At 43.7% G+C, this 13369-nt stretch overlaps 1 pseudogene; it reads left to right on the top strand.

Annotated features, from left to right (window-relative positions):
• Positions 1-316: 316 nt before the first annotated feature.
• Positions 317-703, top strand: LOC148092682 (small ribosomal subunit protein eS24 pseudogene; annotated as a pseudogene).
• The last annotated feature ends 12666 nt before the right edge of the window (positions 704-13369 follow it).

Here is a 13369-nt window from a genome sequence, read left to right as displayed (position 1 = left end):
CACACGGTCTACCCCTGTGTTGTTCAGAAGTCAATTGTCTGGCTACGTCACTGCCCTGGCCAAAACCATCCAGCAGCTTCCCCCACTCTAAGGATAGAGACCTACAGAAACAGAATATGAGCACTCCTCTTCGAGAAAGAAAAAAATACAGTCAGATAAAAATCCACCCTTAAGAAAGGAATTCACTTCAGTTAAATGGAATCTGTTAAGCAGTCTCCTTGGACCTTAAAGGATATTGTTTATTCAGATGCTGAGCTGTAAAATGTCTCAGTCTGGGCTGTTTTCCTTCCTGGCTGCTTGAAAATCAACTTCCATCATGAATGACAAAGTAACTGTGCAGACCAGGACGTTCATGACCAACAGACTACGTCAGCAGAAACAAATGATCATTGGTGTCCTTCACTCTGGGAAGGCAACAGTACCCAAGACAGAAATTCCGGGGAAAACTAGCCAAATGTGTAAGACCACACCAGATGTCATCTTTGTGTTTGGATTCAGAACCCACTTTGGTGGTGGCAAGACAACTGGCTTTGGCAAGATTTATGATTCCTTGGATTACACAAAGAGAAATGAACCAAAACACAAACTTGCAAGACATGGCCTGTATGAGAAGACGGCCTCAAGGAAACAGAAAGGAGCACAGGAACAGGAGGAAGAGAGTCAGGGGGACCGCAAAGGCCAGTGTTGGTGCTGCAAAAAGTGAGCTGGAGATAGGACAACAGAGGAACCAAGATTATTCAGTGACTTTATCTGTGGTGATTGTGCAGATTTTTCATGAGAGGATTAATAAACTAAGAACTTTTAACAACTAAAAGTCTCCATCTGGGTCCTGACCGGTGTGACTCAGTTGGTTCAGGGTCATCCCATGCACTGAGAGGTCGCTGGTTTGATTTCTGGTCAGGGTACTTGCCCGGGTTGTGGGCTTGATCCCCAGTGGACCTGCAGGAGGCAGCCAATTGATGTTTCTCTCTCTCTCCCTCTCCCTTCCTCTCTATCTAGAACCAACAAAAACATTTTTTAAAAAGTCTCCATCTGGGATGATGAAAAAGTAAATTTAAACCCAGTAAACAAAGAGCATAGTTTAACCATACCTGTAACCTGTAAGCCACTGGTTAACTTAAAGTTAACATGTGAGGAAAAGTAACCACCTGTAACCCTGGCCGGTGGTACTCGGTTGATAGGGCATTGTCCTGCACCAAAAGGTTGCCGAATTCAGCTCCAGGTCGGGGCACATGCCTGGGTTGTGGGCTTGATCCCCGGTAGGGTGCGTGCAGGAGGCATCCAACCGATGTTCCACTCACATCCATGTTTCTCTTTCTCCCTCTTCCTTCCTCTTTCTCTAAAAAAATCAATTAAAAAATATTTTTTTAAAAAGGTAACCATTTGTTGCATTCGTTTCTCTTTAGTATTGCTTTGTCCACGCCCCATAGTTTTCTTTTTTAATAAACTTACCACTTTAAAGTGGAAAATGAAATTAATTTAGCAAATGTTCACTCGTTTCCCTATTTGGTGAAGCCCTCCTGCCCACCTCTCAGTACAGGCAACCACTGATCCACATTTTATAGATTCCTTTGCCTTTTCTAGAATTTTACATGAACAGGTCATATATTTACTCTTTTGTGCCTGCATTCGTTCACTTGGCATGTTTTTGAGATTCATTTATGTTAATTCATGGATGTGTAGTTCCTTTTCACTGCTGAGTAGTATTCCATGGTAAGAATATAACACAATTTATCTTTTCACCAGCTGATGGATACTTGGGTTGCTTACAGTTTGGGGCTATTATGAATAAGGCTTCTATGAACCTTCATGTACAAGTTTTTGTGTGGACATACGCTTTGATCTCTACCAAAAATGACAGATTTCTCTGAGGTGCTTCCTGCTACTCCATGCAAAAAAGTAAGTATTCTTGCCTGGCCAACATGGCTAAGCGGATGAACATCAACCTACAATCCAGGAGATTGAGGTTCGATTCCCGGTCAGGGCACACGCTCAGGTTGTGGGCTTGATCCCCAGTAGGGGGCATGCAGGAGGCAATGACTCTGTGTCATCACTGATGTTTCTCTCTCTCTCTCCCTCTCCTAGAAATCAATAAAATGTGTTTTTTTTTTTATTCTCTTGCTATTGATTGATTTACTGTAGAAGCTTGCCTTTCCCATATGAAACACACACACACACAATTTGTGAAGCACAGATTACAAAATTGTAGGAAGTCATAAATGTAACTAGTGAAGATTCTTTTGTGCAACTTTCCCTTATTACTTGCCAAACGTTAGGCAAAGCACAGCATAAGCATTTTGTCATATAGTGCTGATATTCTCACTTCCTGTACAGGAAGTTGGGCTCAGGGAGGGGAAGGGAATGACCCAAGGTACACCCAGGAGTGTCAAGGTATCTCCCAGGGCCAGGCCTTGAGGACTGGCTCCACCACTAACTTTGTGTAGCCTCTCCCTGTGCCTCACTTGGATGATTCACTCAGCATCACAGATCTCTGAGACTCTTCTGGAAAGTCCTGGCTTCAAATATTCTGCTCCCACAAATAATCAGAATGTCCAGGAAATGACCACATTTCATCAACTACTAGATGGTCAGCACAAAGTCAGGACAGGAGAAAGTCAGGACAATAAACCCAGCAAGTGGAGCCAGGTGGGAAGTTTTCTTATCTAACTACTCTTAAGTTAGTCTGGGTTTAAGGATATACCTTGAGGAGCCTGACCCTTGAGAAGCCAAAGAAACAAAGACAACAAAAGCAGCCATTAAATGGCTCAGCGGAAAGAGAGGTTTGTTTTTGCTCCGGAGAGGAAGGGGGTGAGGGGAGAGGGGAGAAAGGCCTCTACATGGAAGGGGGAGGAGACCAGAACCAGGAGTAGGTGAGGGAGGGCGGGTACTGCTGGGTCATGACACGTCTTCCAGTAGCTGAGGATCCCCGTGGGTGGAGAACGTGTAAATGAAGTCCTCTGTGTTTCTGCAAAGTAATGGGCTTGCTTCACTTGTTAGCAAGATTTGCTGAGGGGCGTAGGGAAAGTGATTCCAATGAGAAGACTAAGCATAACCCAGATGTGCTTGTAGGAAAGCAGGCTCCAGGGCCCAGGATGATGAAGAATTAGAACTTTTGCAATCTGCAGGCATCGTGGGGAGTGCTTGGGACTTCCCCAGACTACAGAAGAGAATTTCCAATGGTGTTATCAAGACCCAGGGCAGGGAGATCCAGCTGACACAGAACACCTGAGTGAGTCCATAATGACTGTGAACATAGCAGCTGGAGGAACACCGGAGGACGCGCTTGCAGAGGCAGGGCAGTTGGTGTGGGGTCAGGAGCATGGGTGTGGGAGTCAGAATGTCTGGGTTTAAAATACTGTCTGCTACTAGAGATAATGAAAAAAAGGTCAATCCTTCATAAAGATATAAAAACTTTCAACATATATGCACCTAACAAAGCACCAAAATATATGAAGCAAAAATGGACAGAAATGAAGGGAGGAGTCAATTCGACAATAACAGTTGGAAGCTTCAACACCCAACTTTCAATAATGGACAGAAACTAGGCAGAAGGTCAACAAGGAAACAGAGGACTGACACTGTAACCCACGTAGTGCTTTTTTATCTTGTCCCGGTCACCCCAAGTCAGTCTGCATCACCACTCTCTCCCTGCACTAGGCACAGCCTCCTCCCATTGTCCTCTACAAAGCCACCACTGCCATGCTTTGAAAACGCAACCATGCTATGTCTCCATTCCCCTACCCTCAACTCTCCAGCGATTTCCCATTGCTCAGGGAATAAGATACACGCCCTTTGCCATGGCCTCCAGCCCTGCATAATCTGGCCCCATGCATCACCCTCCCCTTCGCCTGCGGGGATCCAGCTACGCTGTTCTTGTTTTCTCAAACTCGCCAGACTCGTTTTTGTCTCAGGGTCTTGGCTCTTTGTTTCCTCTGCTCTGAGCACCCCCTCCACCTCTAAAGATCTACGCATGGCTGGAGTTTCCAATTCACTGGAGAGTCTACTCAGTGTCACCTCCTGAGATGGTGCTCCTCTGACCAACTTACCGACAGTGGCTCAGACGCTCACCCTCTCTGCCCGTACTCTGTGTTATTTTTGTCCCCAGTACTGATCAGTATATGACATCATCTGTTTATTGCCTATCTCCTTTGGCTAGAAGGTGCTCTCCATGAGGCGGGGCCTTTGCTTTATACACTGCTTTTACCTCCAGTGCCCAGATCAGAACCTGGCCCATAGAACATGCTCAATAAATACCTGTTGAAACAGAAATGAGAGCTCAGCTGTAGGACCCACAGAAAAGCGGGACTTTGTGTTTGGTGTAGGATAAAGTTGGCATCTCAAGCTAGAGGGAGAAAGGCAGACAAGTCAACACAGGGTGTTGGGACCACTGGGAAGCCATGTGGGGAAAAAAAAGATGTGGATTTATCACAGGCATGTAATTTGGCTCCCTCTTGAAATGCCACTTTGGAAATGCATAAGCCCACACGAAAGGAGAATGGGAAAGGGGATGACAACTAAATTTTTGAGGGTAGAGAGTAAAAGGACAACTACTACCTATCAGACAGAGAAGCCAAGCAGGCAATGAGGTGAAAATTTAACCTGATTTGTCCCACAGAATCCTTAAAAGGCTCCAAAATTAGTGGTAGCATTAGAAGGGGGCATGAAGGTGAGGTGAAGTGGGGGCTGTTACAGGAAGGAAGATTAGTAGGATTTAAAAAGCTTACAAAATAAAAACAGTCAAATCCTAGATCTCCCCCTCTCCCCCCACCATACCCATGAGTCCCCATTGCTGCCACCCAGAACCTGGCAGATCAGAAATTTATTTTTAGGAGAGGGTAGAAGAAGGTCCCTGGCCAGATGGACACCAGGCACAGGAAACAGAGAAGATATCAACAACGGAGGGACTTTATGAAAGTGTAGTAACTGTTGAGGACGTCCAGACCCTCAGCCCCCTTCCTCCACTCAGCTCTGGGCATGCTGCCAGAGAGGCGCAGAGCTCATGCTACTAAATGGTGAGCCCCCACCCCCACCCCAGGCTTTCATCCCCCACTTGGCTCCCAGAATTCCCCGCACAATGGGGAAAAACAGACTCCTATCAGGGCATACTATCAAGAAATTCCAGTTCACTCAAGATGAGAGATTCTAGAAAGTCCTAGAGAAGAAAAATTAGGTCATATACAAAGTATCAGAATTCTGCAATACTGAAAGCTGAGACACAACAGAACAATGCCTTCAAGAGCTGATGAAATTTCTGGGTATCTACCCCAAAGAATGGAAAACAAAGGCTAGAACACCCACGTTGATAGCAGCATTAGTCACTGTAGTCAAAGGGGGAAACTCAAGTGCCCTCTATTAATGAGTTAATAAATTTAAAGAATGTGATATATACACACAATGGATATTATTCATACTTCAAAAGAAAGGACATTCTGACACAGGGTACAATATGGATGAACCCTGAAGATATTATGTGAAGTGAACTAATCCAGCCACAAAAGGACACTGTATGATTCCACTTACAGTGTACCTAGAGTAGTCAAATTTATAGAAACAAAAAGTAAAATGCTGGTTTCCAGGGCAGGAGAGAGAGAAATGGGGAGTTACTGTTCAGTGGGTACAATTTCAGTTTGAGAAGATGAAAAGGTTCTGGAGCTAGATGGTGGTGACAGTTGTACAACAATGTGAATGGACTTAATGCCACTAAACTGTACACCTAAAAATGGCTAAAATGGTAAATTTTATGCTATGTATATTTTTCTACAATAAAAAGAAATGTGGAAAAAAAGACTTCCAACCGAAACTCTTTTCATCCATTCACAAGAGTGCAACTGAGAATTTATCCTATAATTGTACACATGTGAAATTACATATGTATGAGGTGACTACAGCTTTGTTTGTGACAGCAATACTGAAACTGACCCAAATGACAATCCACAGGACAGAAGAAAGATACAATAAGAGGTAATTGCTAAGAAGAATGAGGAGGCTCTTCCTGTATGAAGAGAGAAAGGCCTGTAAGATATATTGATAAGTGAAAAAGGCAAGGTGGAAAACAGTGCCTAAAGGATCACTTACTTAATGACTCCTCTCAAAGCGTCAAAATCAGGGTAAAGAACAAGAAGTTTCATTGTCCAAAAGGCCAGAGGGGACAAATTATAACCATATCTTCTGAATGGGTAAGACTTTATCTTAGCCAAGATATTTATCCTAAGGGTAGAAGGCAGATCCAGGTTTTGTGGCTCCTGAAACATATAATTTGGGAGGCCTTCATTAAGAAAAAGAATGGCCCTGGTTGGAGCCTCGTCCTGGATACCAAAAAGGTTGCGGGTTCCCTTCCTGGTTGGGGCACATACCTAGGTTGTGGGCTGGGGTGCGTGTTATCCTCACATCGATGTTTCTCTCTCTCCCCACCTTTTTCTCTCAATATCAATAAAAACATATTCTTGGGTGAGGATTTAAAAAAAGGAAGATGAGACAAGGGCAAGTAAGGGTCCTTAAAGCACAAGCCTCACGAGCTTCATGGAAGAGAATCTATCTCCACTACAGAAATTCAAAGGCTTTCCTTTCCTGGCCCAAATCTGTCTTTTCACCCTCTATAGGAGTCTCAGGAAGCCGCCTCCTTGGGATCTACCATGAAAATAGTCCATGAAAAATAGCGTAAGAACTCAATTCTTTGGAAAATGGCACCACAAATCCATGAAGACAGGAAAAATAAAAAATGGTAACACATTCAGAAAACAAATTATTGGGATTCTTTTTTTTTAGAGAAACATTGATTTGTTATTCCACTTATTTATGCCGTCATTGGTTGATTTTTGTATTTGCCATGACCGGAGACTGAGCCCACAACCTTGGTGAATCCGGACAACACTCTAACCAACTAAGTTACTGGGCTATTGGGATTCTTAGCTCTTGCTGTGAACCAAAGTAAGTTCCAGATGTAGTAAAGGGTTAAATGTTAAAAATTAAGCCATTAAAAAGCAAAATTAAGCCCTAGCTGTTTTGGCTCAGTGGTTAGAGCGTTGGCCTGTGGACTGAAGGGTCCCGGGTTCGATTCCGGCCAAGGGCATGTACCTCGGTTGCAGGCTGGATCCCAGTGTGGGAGGCAACCAATTGATGTGTCTCTCTCACATGGATGTTTCTCCCTCTCTCTCTCCTCCTTCCACTCTCTCTGAAAAGCAATGAAAAAAATATCCTCAGGTGAGGATTAAAAAAACAAAGAAAAATAAACTAAATTAAAAAGAAAGCATACGGGGAAAAGTACGCAGGTGAATACCCTTTGATCCCTGGTATCTTTCTGGGGCTGAAAGCAATGGACATCACAAAAATTGACATTTAACCAAGTGAAAAGTTTCAAAGTTAAAAAACAACAACCACCCAAAACAGCTTAGAAAAATGTAAGGCAAATAATCATCTGGGGGTGGGGAACCCACCTGCAACAAATATGACAAACAAGGGCTAATTAAGCAGTCATGATTAAAAAGGGCTTGCAAATCAAAGGGGGAAGGGACGGGTGGTTGGGAGCCAATCTGCCCAGAACCTGCCACCCTGTCATGCAGATTATTTCAAGCTGAAAACAATACAACCCCTACAAGCTCAGGCCGAGTTTGGTATACTCCCCTTTCCTGCCTAAAGACATTCAGATGGCAGAAACCTTAGCACATTCACTTTAGAGAGCATATGCATGAAGTGTGGCAGACGGGGAGGAGCTAAGCAAAAATCTTTTCTATAGGTTCCCGCTGTGTCACTGTTTCTGGGCGACTCTGCAGGAATTTGTTTGCCAGGTGTCTGCTCTTTCTCATCGGCCTATGAATTGCCTGCCTCCCCCTCCTCAGTCCAAAATGACATATATGCCTAATTTAGCGTCACTGTCTCTTGAACTTTCAGGCTTCTGTCAATTCCTCGTGGGCACATATTAAAATTTGATTTTCTCCTGTTAGTCTACTATATGTCACTTGAATTATCTGACCAGTCAGAAGAGCTAAAGGTGTAGGGGAAAGCTTCCCTGGTCAGACATCAGAAAAAAGACTCATGAGGACTTCAAAAGATGTAGAGATTCAGGAGACAAATGTCCAATAATTAGGAAATTTAAAAATATTCAATCTCAGTGATAGTAAAAAATACAGATTAAAAAAAACTAAGGCTAGCCCTGGCTGGGTTGCTCAGTTGGGTAGAGCATTGTCCTGATACTCCAAGGTTGCAGGTTCAATATCCAGTCAGAGCACATACAAGAATCAACCAATGAATGCATAAGTACGTGGAACAACACATCGATATTTCTCTCTCTCCCTTCCTTTCTCTCTCTCTAAAAATCAGTAAAAATTAAAAAAAGAAGAACCAAAGGCCACTCTTTAGCCACCAAATAAGCAAAGATTAACTCAGACTTGCTACTTGATGTGACTAAGGACTGAATGAGACAGGCACTCAAAGTCTACATATGCTGTCACGGAGAGCACTTCAGTAATATGCCCTTAAAATATTCACTCCTACTCTCTGCCCCAGTAATTTCACTTCAGAGAATCTATTTCAGGAGAGTCTTAGAATTGTAAAGATATTGCAGCCCTGTTGAAAACTGGGGAGAAATGTAAATAAGAGGGAGGAGAGAGCCCTGGCCGGTTTGCTCGATGGTTAGAGCGTTGGCCTGCAGACCGGCAGGGTACTGGGCTGAATTCTAGCCAAGGGCATGTACCTCAGTTTCAGGCTCCATCCCCTGCACTGCATGCGTGTAGAAAGCAACCAATAGATGTCTCTTTCTCATATTGATGTTTTTCTCTCTCTCTCCTCACTCTACTCTCTCTGAAAAGCAATGGAAAAAATATCCTCAAAAAAAAAAAGAAAGAAAGAAAGAAAAAGCCCAGCTGGCGTGGCTCAGCGGTTGACTAGGATCCAGGAGATCAACTCCCAGTCAGGGCACGTGCCCGGGTTGGGGGCTCGATCCCCAGTGGGAGGCGTGCTGGAGGCAGCCGATCAATTCTGACTCCCTCTCCCTTCCTCTCTCTGAAATCAATAAAGATATATTAAAAAAAGGAGGGGGGAGGAAAGAAAACATCTCTCAGGCTGCATTATATTTGCATGTGTTTACATGACCACGGAGAAAGGGAGGAACACATACCTGTTGTCACTGCTAATGCAAGAACGTGGGAGAGAGCAGGGAGCTCACTTTTTCTTTACACACTTCTGCATTGTTTCACTTGGCATAATTTACATGGAGTATTTGCTTTTGTAATTTAAAATTACTCCAGAGATAAGAGATTCTCACACAGAAAACACTGAAACCTGCCAAATGGAATTTGACCCCCATCCATCCTGTCACTGGGACTCTAAAAAACAATGACTTAAAATACAATCATTGAGCCCAGCTGGCATGGCTCAGTGGTTAAGTGGTGGTCCTTGAACCAGGAAGTTACAGTTAGATTCCCAGTCAGGGCACATGCGGGCTCGATCCCCAGTGCGGGGCATGCAGGTGGCAGCCCATCAATGATTCTCATCATTGGTGTTTCTATCTCTCTCTCCCTCCCCCTTCCTCGCTCTGAAATCAATAAAGACATGTTTAAAAATAATAAAAACATTAAAAAATAAAAATTTAAAAACCCCAATATAGTCATTAAGTCTCCCGAGCGAAATAGCCAACTCTTACCAGCTGATTTCTACAGCCGACTGATTACTATAGCTGTGACTAAAAGTGCCTGTACCCAGTGGCTTACGGGCAGGAGGGCAGAATACCAGAAACTGAAATGGGATTGTTTTTTTAATCCCCAAATTAAAAGCACACCACTCTCTATTTAATCTGTGGCTAGAAGCCAAAAGGCATCAAGTCAAGTGATGGTAGCATCCCTACTTGCAGGTCACCGCCACATCCCTGCCACACCCACTCCCCTAAGTTAATATGCTATAACTCGGGCTCATCTGAAATATCCTTTTCATGCACACTGTTTGCACAGGAAGAAAATTAGATAATTAAGCACAACTAGATCACAGCTTAGCCTGCCTGAGCAGACAGGTAATATTAGGTATTTTTCCCCACCATTTAAACCAACAAAGATAAAATAAGGATAAATCCCAGTGTTGCCTAAGCTGTAGACAAAAAGGCATTTACATTTACATATGTATTACTTTTAAAAATACATGACTTAGATGATAGAATGTCAAAAAGGAGACCTTTACGACCATCAGATCCAACCCTCTTACTTCTCAGCTGAATTTTACATCCCCAGACTGTTTTGTAACTGCCACTTTATACTTCTTAAACCTTTTCCCTTGCCCAAACCCTTTGTGAAGGTCTAGTTGACAGGTTCCCTACCTTTAAACACACAGTCTGACATGCACTAGGCACTCAAAAACTAGATTAATAAGTGGATGCCCAAGAACTAGGAGCAAGCCAAGCAAATTGTGGTTGATCTACTTGCTTTTAAGATGCTGTCAAGCTGAAAGCCACATTAGATGAAAATGCAGAACCTCATGTGAGAAAGCCACAGATCTCTTAGATCCTAGAGACAGGTCTTCATTTGTTTGGCCTTAGTTACCCTGAGCTGCTTCACCTGTTCACTCTACCTCCAGTCTCCTCCCACCTTTCCTCAGGTACCATCTCAGGACTCCCACAGGAGCCCCTGCAGGCTAACTGTCCTAATAAATATACCTTGACCATCCCCCAGGTTTAGTGCCCACAGACTTTTCCCATTGTAACATCCGGTTGTATGGAGGTCCCAGAGCTACTGTAAGCAGTCACCTCCTGGTGAGGGGCATGTAGTTCTTTGCAATTTTCCACCAGAATGAAGAGTGTTGCAAAGAACAATCTTGTATAAGCATTTATCTTTGGCCTGAGATTATTTTTCATGACAGATTCCTAGAAATGGATTTACTGGTTTAGAGAATGCACACATTTTAAATTCTGATAGTTATTAATTAAGACACTTTACACGGTAATTCTCAAACTCCACCTATTTAGACTTTACCTGAGGTATTTGTTTACAATGCACACTCCTAACAACACGTGCTGGCGAGGATGTGGAAAAAGGGAACCCTGGTGCACTGTTGGTGGAAGTGCAGACTGGTGCAGCCGTTACGGAAAACAGTATGGAGGTTCCTTCAAAAATTAGAAATAGAACTACCTTAAAAAATAAAAAATAGCCCTAGCTGGTTTGGCTCAGTGGTTAGAGCACTGGCCCTCGGATTGTAAGGTCGAGGGTTTGATTCTGGTGAGGGGCAGGTATCTCTGTTGCAGGCTCAATCTCTGGCCTAGCCCAGTCGGGTGCATGCGGGAGGCAACTAATCAACATGTCTCTCTCACATCCATGTATGTCTCACTCTGTCTGTCCGCCTCCCGTCCACTCTCTAAAAAGAAAAAATAATGGAAAAAATATCCTCAGGTGAGGATTAACAAAAAATAATAAATAAATTAATTAATTAAATAAAAATAGAACTACCTTATGACCCAGTAATTCTGCTTCTGGAACACTAATTTGAAAAGGTATATGCATCCATATGTTCATTGAAGTATTATTTACAATAGCCAAGATATGGAAGAAACCTAAGTGCCTATCAATAGACAATTGGATAAAGATGTTTTATATATAGCTTCAAAACATCTTCACATATACATATATGAATATATATATATATATAATGGTATATTACTCGGCCATAAAAAATGAAATCTTTCCATTTGTGTCAACATCAATGGACCTAGAGGGTATTATGCTAAGTGAAATAAGTCAGACAAAGAAAGACAAATACCATGATTTCATTTATATGTGCAATCTAAAAAATAAAATAAACAAAATAGAAACAGACTCATAGATACAGAGAACAAACTAATGGTTGCCAGATGGGGGGTAGGGAGATGGGTGAAAAAGGTGAACAGATTAAGGTGTATAAATTGGCAGTTACAAAAGTCACAGAGATGTAAAATACAGCACAGGGAATATAGTCAATAATACTGTAATGACTATGTATGGTGCCGGGTGAGTACTAGACTTATGAGGCGATCACTTCGTAAGTTATATAAATGTCTAACCACTGTGCTGTACACCTGAAACTAACATAATATTGACTGTCAGCTGTAACTGAATAAAAAACCTTGTTTCCTTTTCTTCTTGTCCCATTTATCCCCTCTATACCCTCTTCTACCTCCTCCCACCCCCCTTTCCCTCTGGTAATCACCGTCTGTGTCCATATTGTTGTTTTTTGCTTAATCGCTTCACCTTTTTCACCCAGCCCCTCAACACCCCTCCCTTCTAACAGCTGTGAGTCTGTTCTCTAAAACAAAAAAAACCCCACCATTTAAAAAATGCAAAATCTTCACACACTAATAGTCTTGCTCTACCTCCCAACCTTCCTCCTCCCCCTCCAGGAAGTCTGGGGAGGGACTCCCAAAGCTTCAGGCTAAGGGGAAAAAGGAGCTGCTCCCTTTCATTTGCTTCAATGCACCTCATCTAGCACAAGACGGGATGATGCACTAGGGGGCTGCTGCTGGCGGCCAAATTTGTGGGGAATGTCTCTGGGTTCAAGCCCAGGTCCCCAGTGGCTTCCCCAAAATGGACAGTCTGGCTATCATACACAATCCTGGCGCCTGTAAGTGCTGGGTAGAGTCACATCTCCAGGGTCACCTGGGTGCGCCAGTTTTCCCTTCTAGGCCCTCCTCCTGAAGGTCTCTGCCTCACACATGCTCTGTGATCCTAGTGACCAGGACCCAGTGGTTTTATCTGTCTTACCTAAGACTCCCCAAGCCTCTCTTTTTTTTCTCTCAGAAGGCTGTGGACCAAGCACCACTTCTCCAAGAAATTGTTTGGAGCCTCCACTCTGGGCCTTAGTTCCCCGACATCTGTGAAATGGAGAACCCTGGGTAATGGCACTGACATTTTGGGTGCTGCTGTGAGGAGAGCAGTATGGCCATCTAGGTTTCAAGCATTTGCAGGGAAGTGTGGGTTCCATGGGAAGTCCAGGTGCATCTTAGCCACTTAATCAGCATTCAGATCAGCTTAGGGCCTGTTTGGAGAAAATTCGATTTTGGTTCTGAGTTCTCTGTTGCTAAAGTGCAATTAAGACCAAAAGCCATTTTAAGGCTCCTGATTTCCAAGCTCAAGGGTCCTAGATGTTGGGTCCAGATGAGGAACCAGAGGCCCAGAAAAGGCCTTGACCAGCTTTAGGCTGACTGCACGGGGTGGGCCGGGGGGCAAGAGCTTCCTCTCACCCCAAGGTTCTAGGGGGGTTGGTCAACAGGTGTTTTACAGTAAGTGGTACAGAGAGCAAAAAGCAGGGAAGAGAGTGCTGGCAGGCAGAGCTGGGGAAGACCAAGGGAAACGTCCTGGAGTTGGGTGTAGTGGGCAGATGGAAAAGAAACCAGCCAGGAGCGCTGGGGGCTCCTAGACGG

Source organism: Miniopterus natalensis, chromosome 7 (assembly GCF_054644295.1).
Source record: "Miniopterus natalensis isolate mMinNat1 chromosome 7, mMinNat1.hap1, whole genome shotgun sequence".
Taxonomy (NCBI): Eukaryota; Metazoa; Chordata; class Mammalia; order Chiroptera; family Miniopteridae; genus Miniopterus; species Miniopterus natalensis.
The sequence above is the reverse complement of the archived record's forward strand: the minus strand, read 5'-3'. Positions and strand labels throughout refer to the sequence as shown.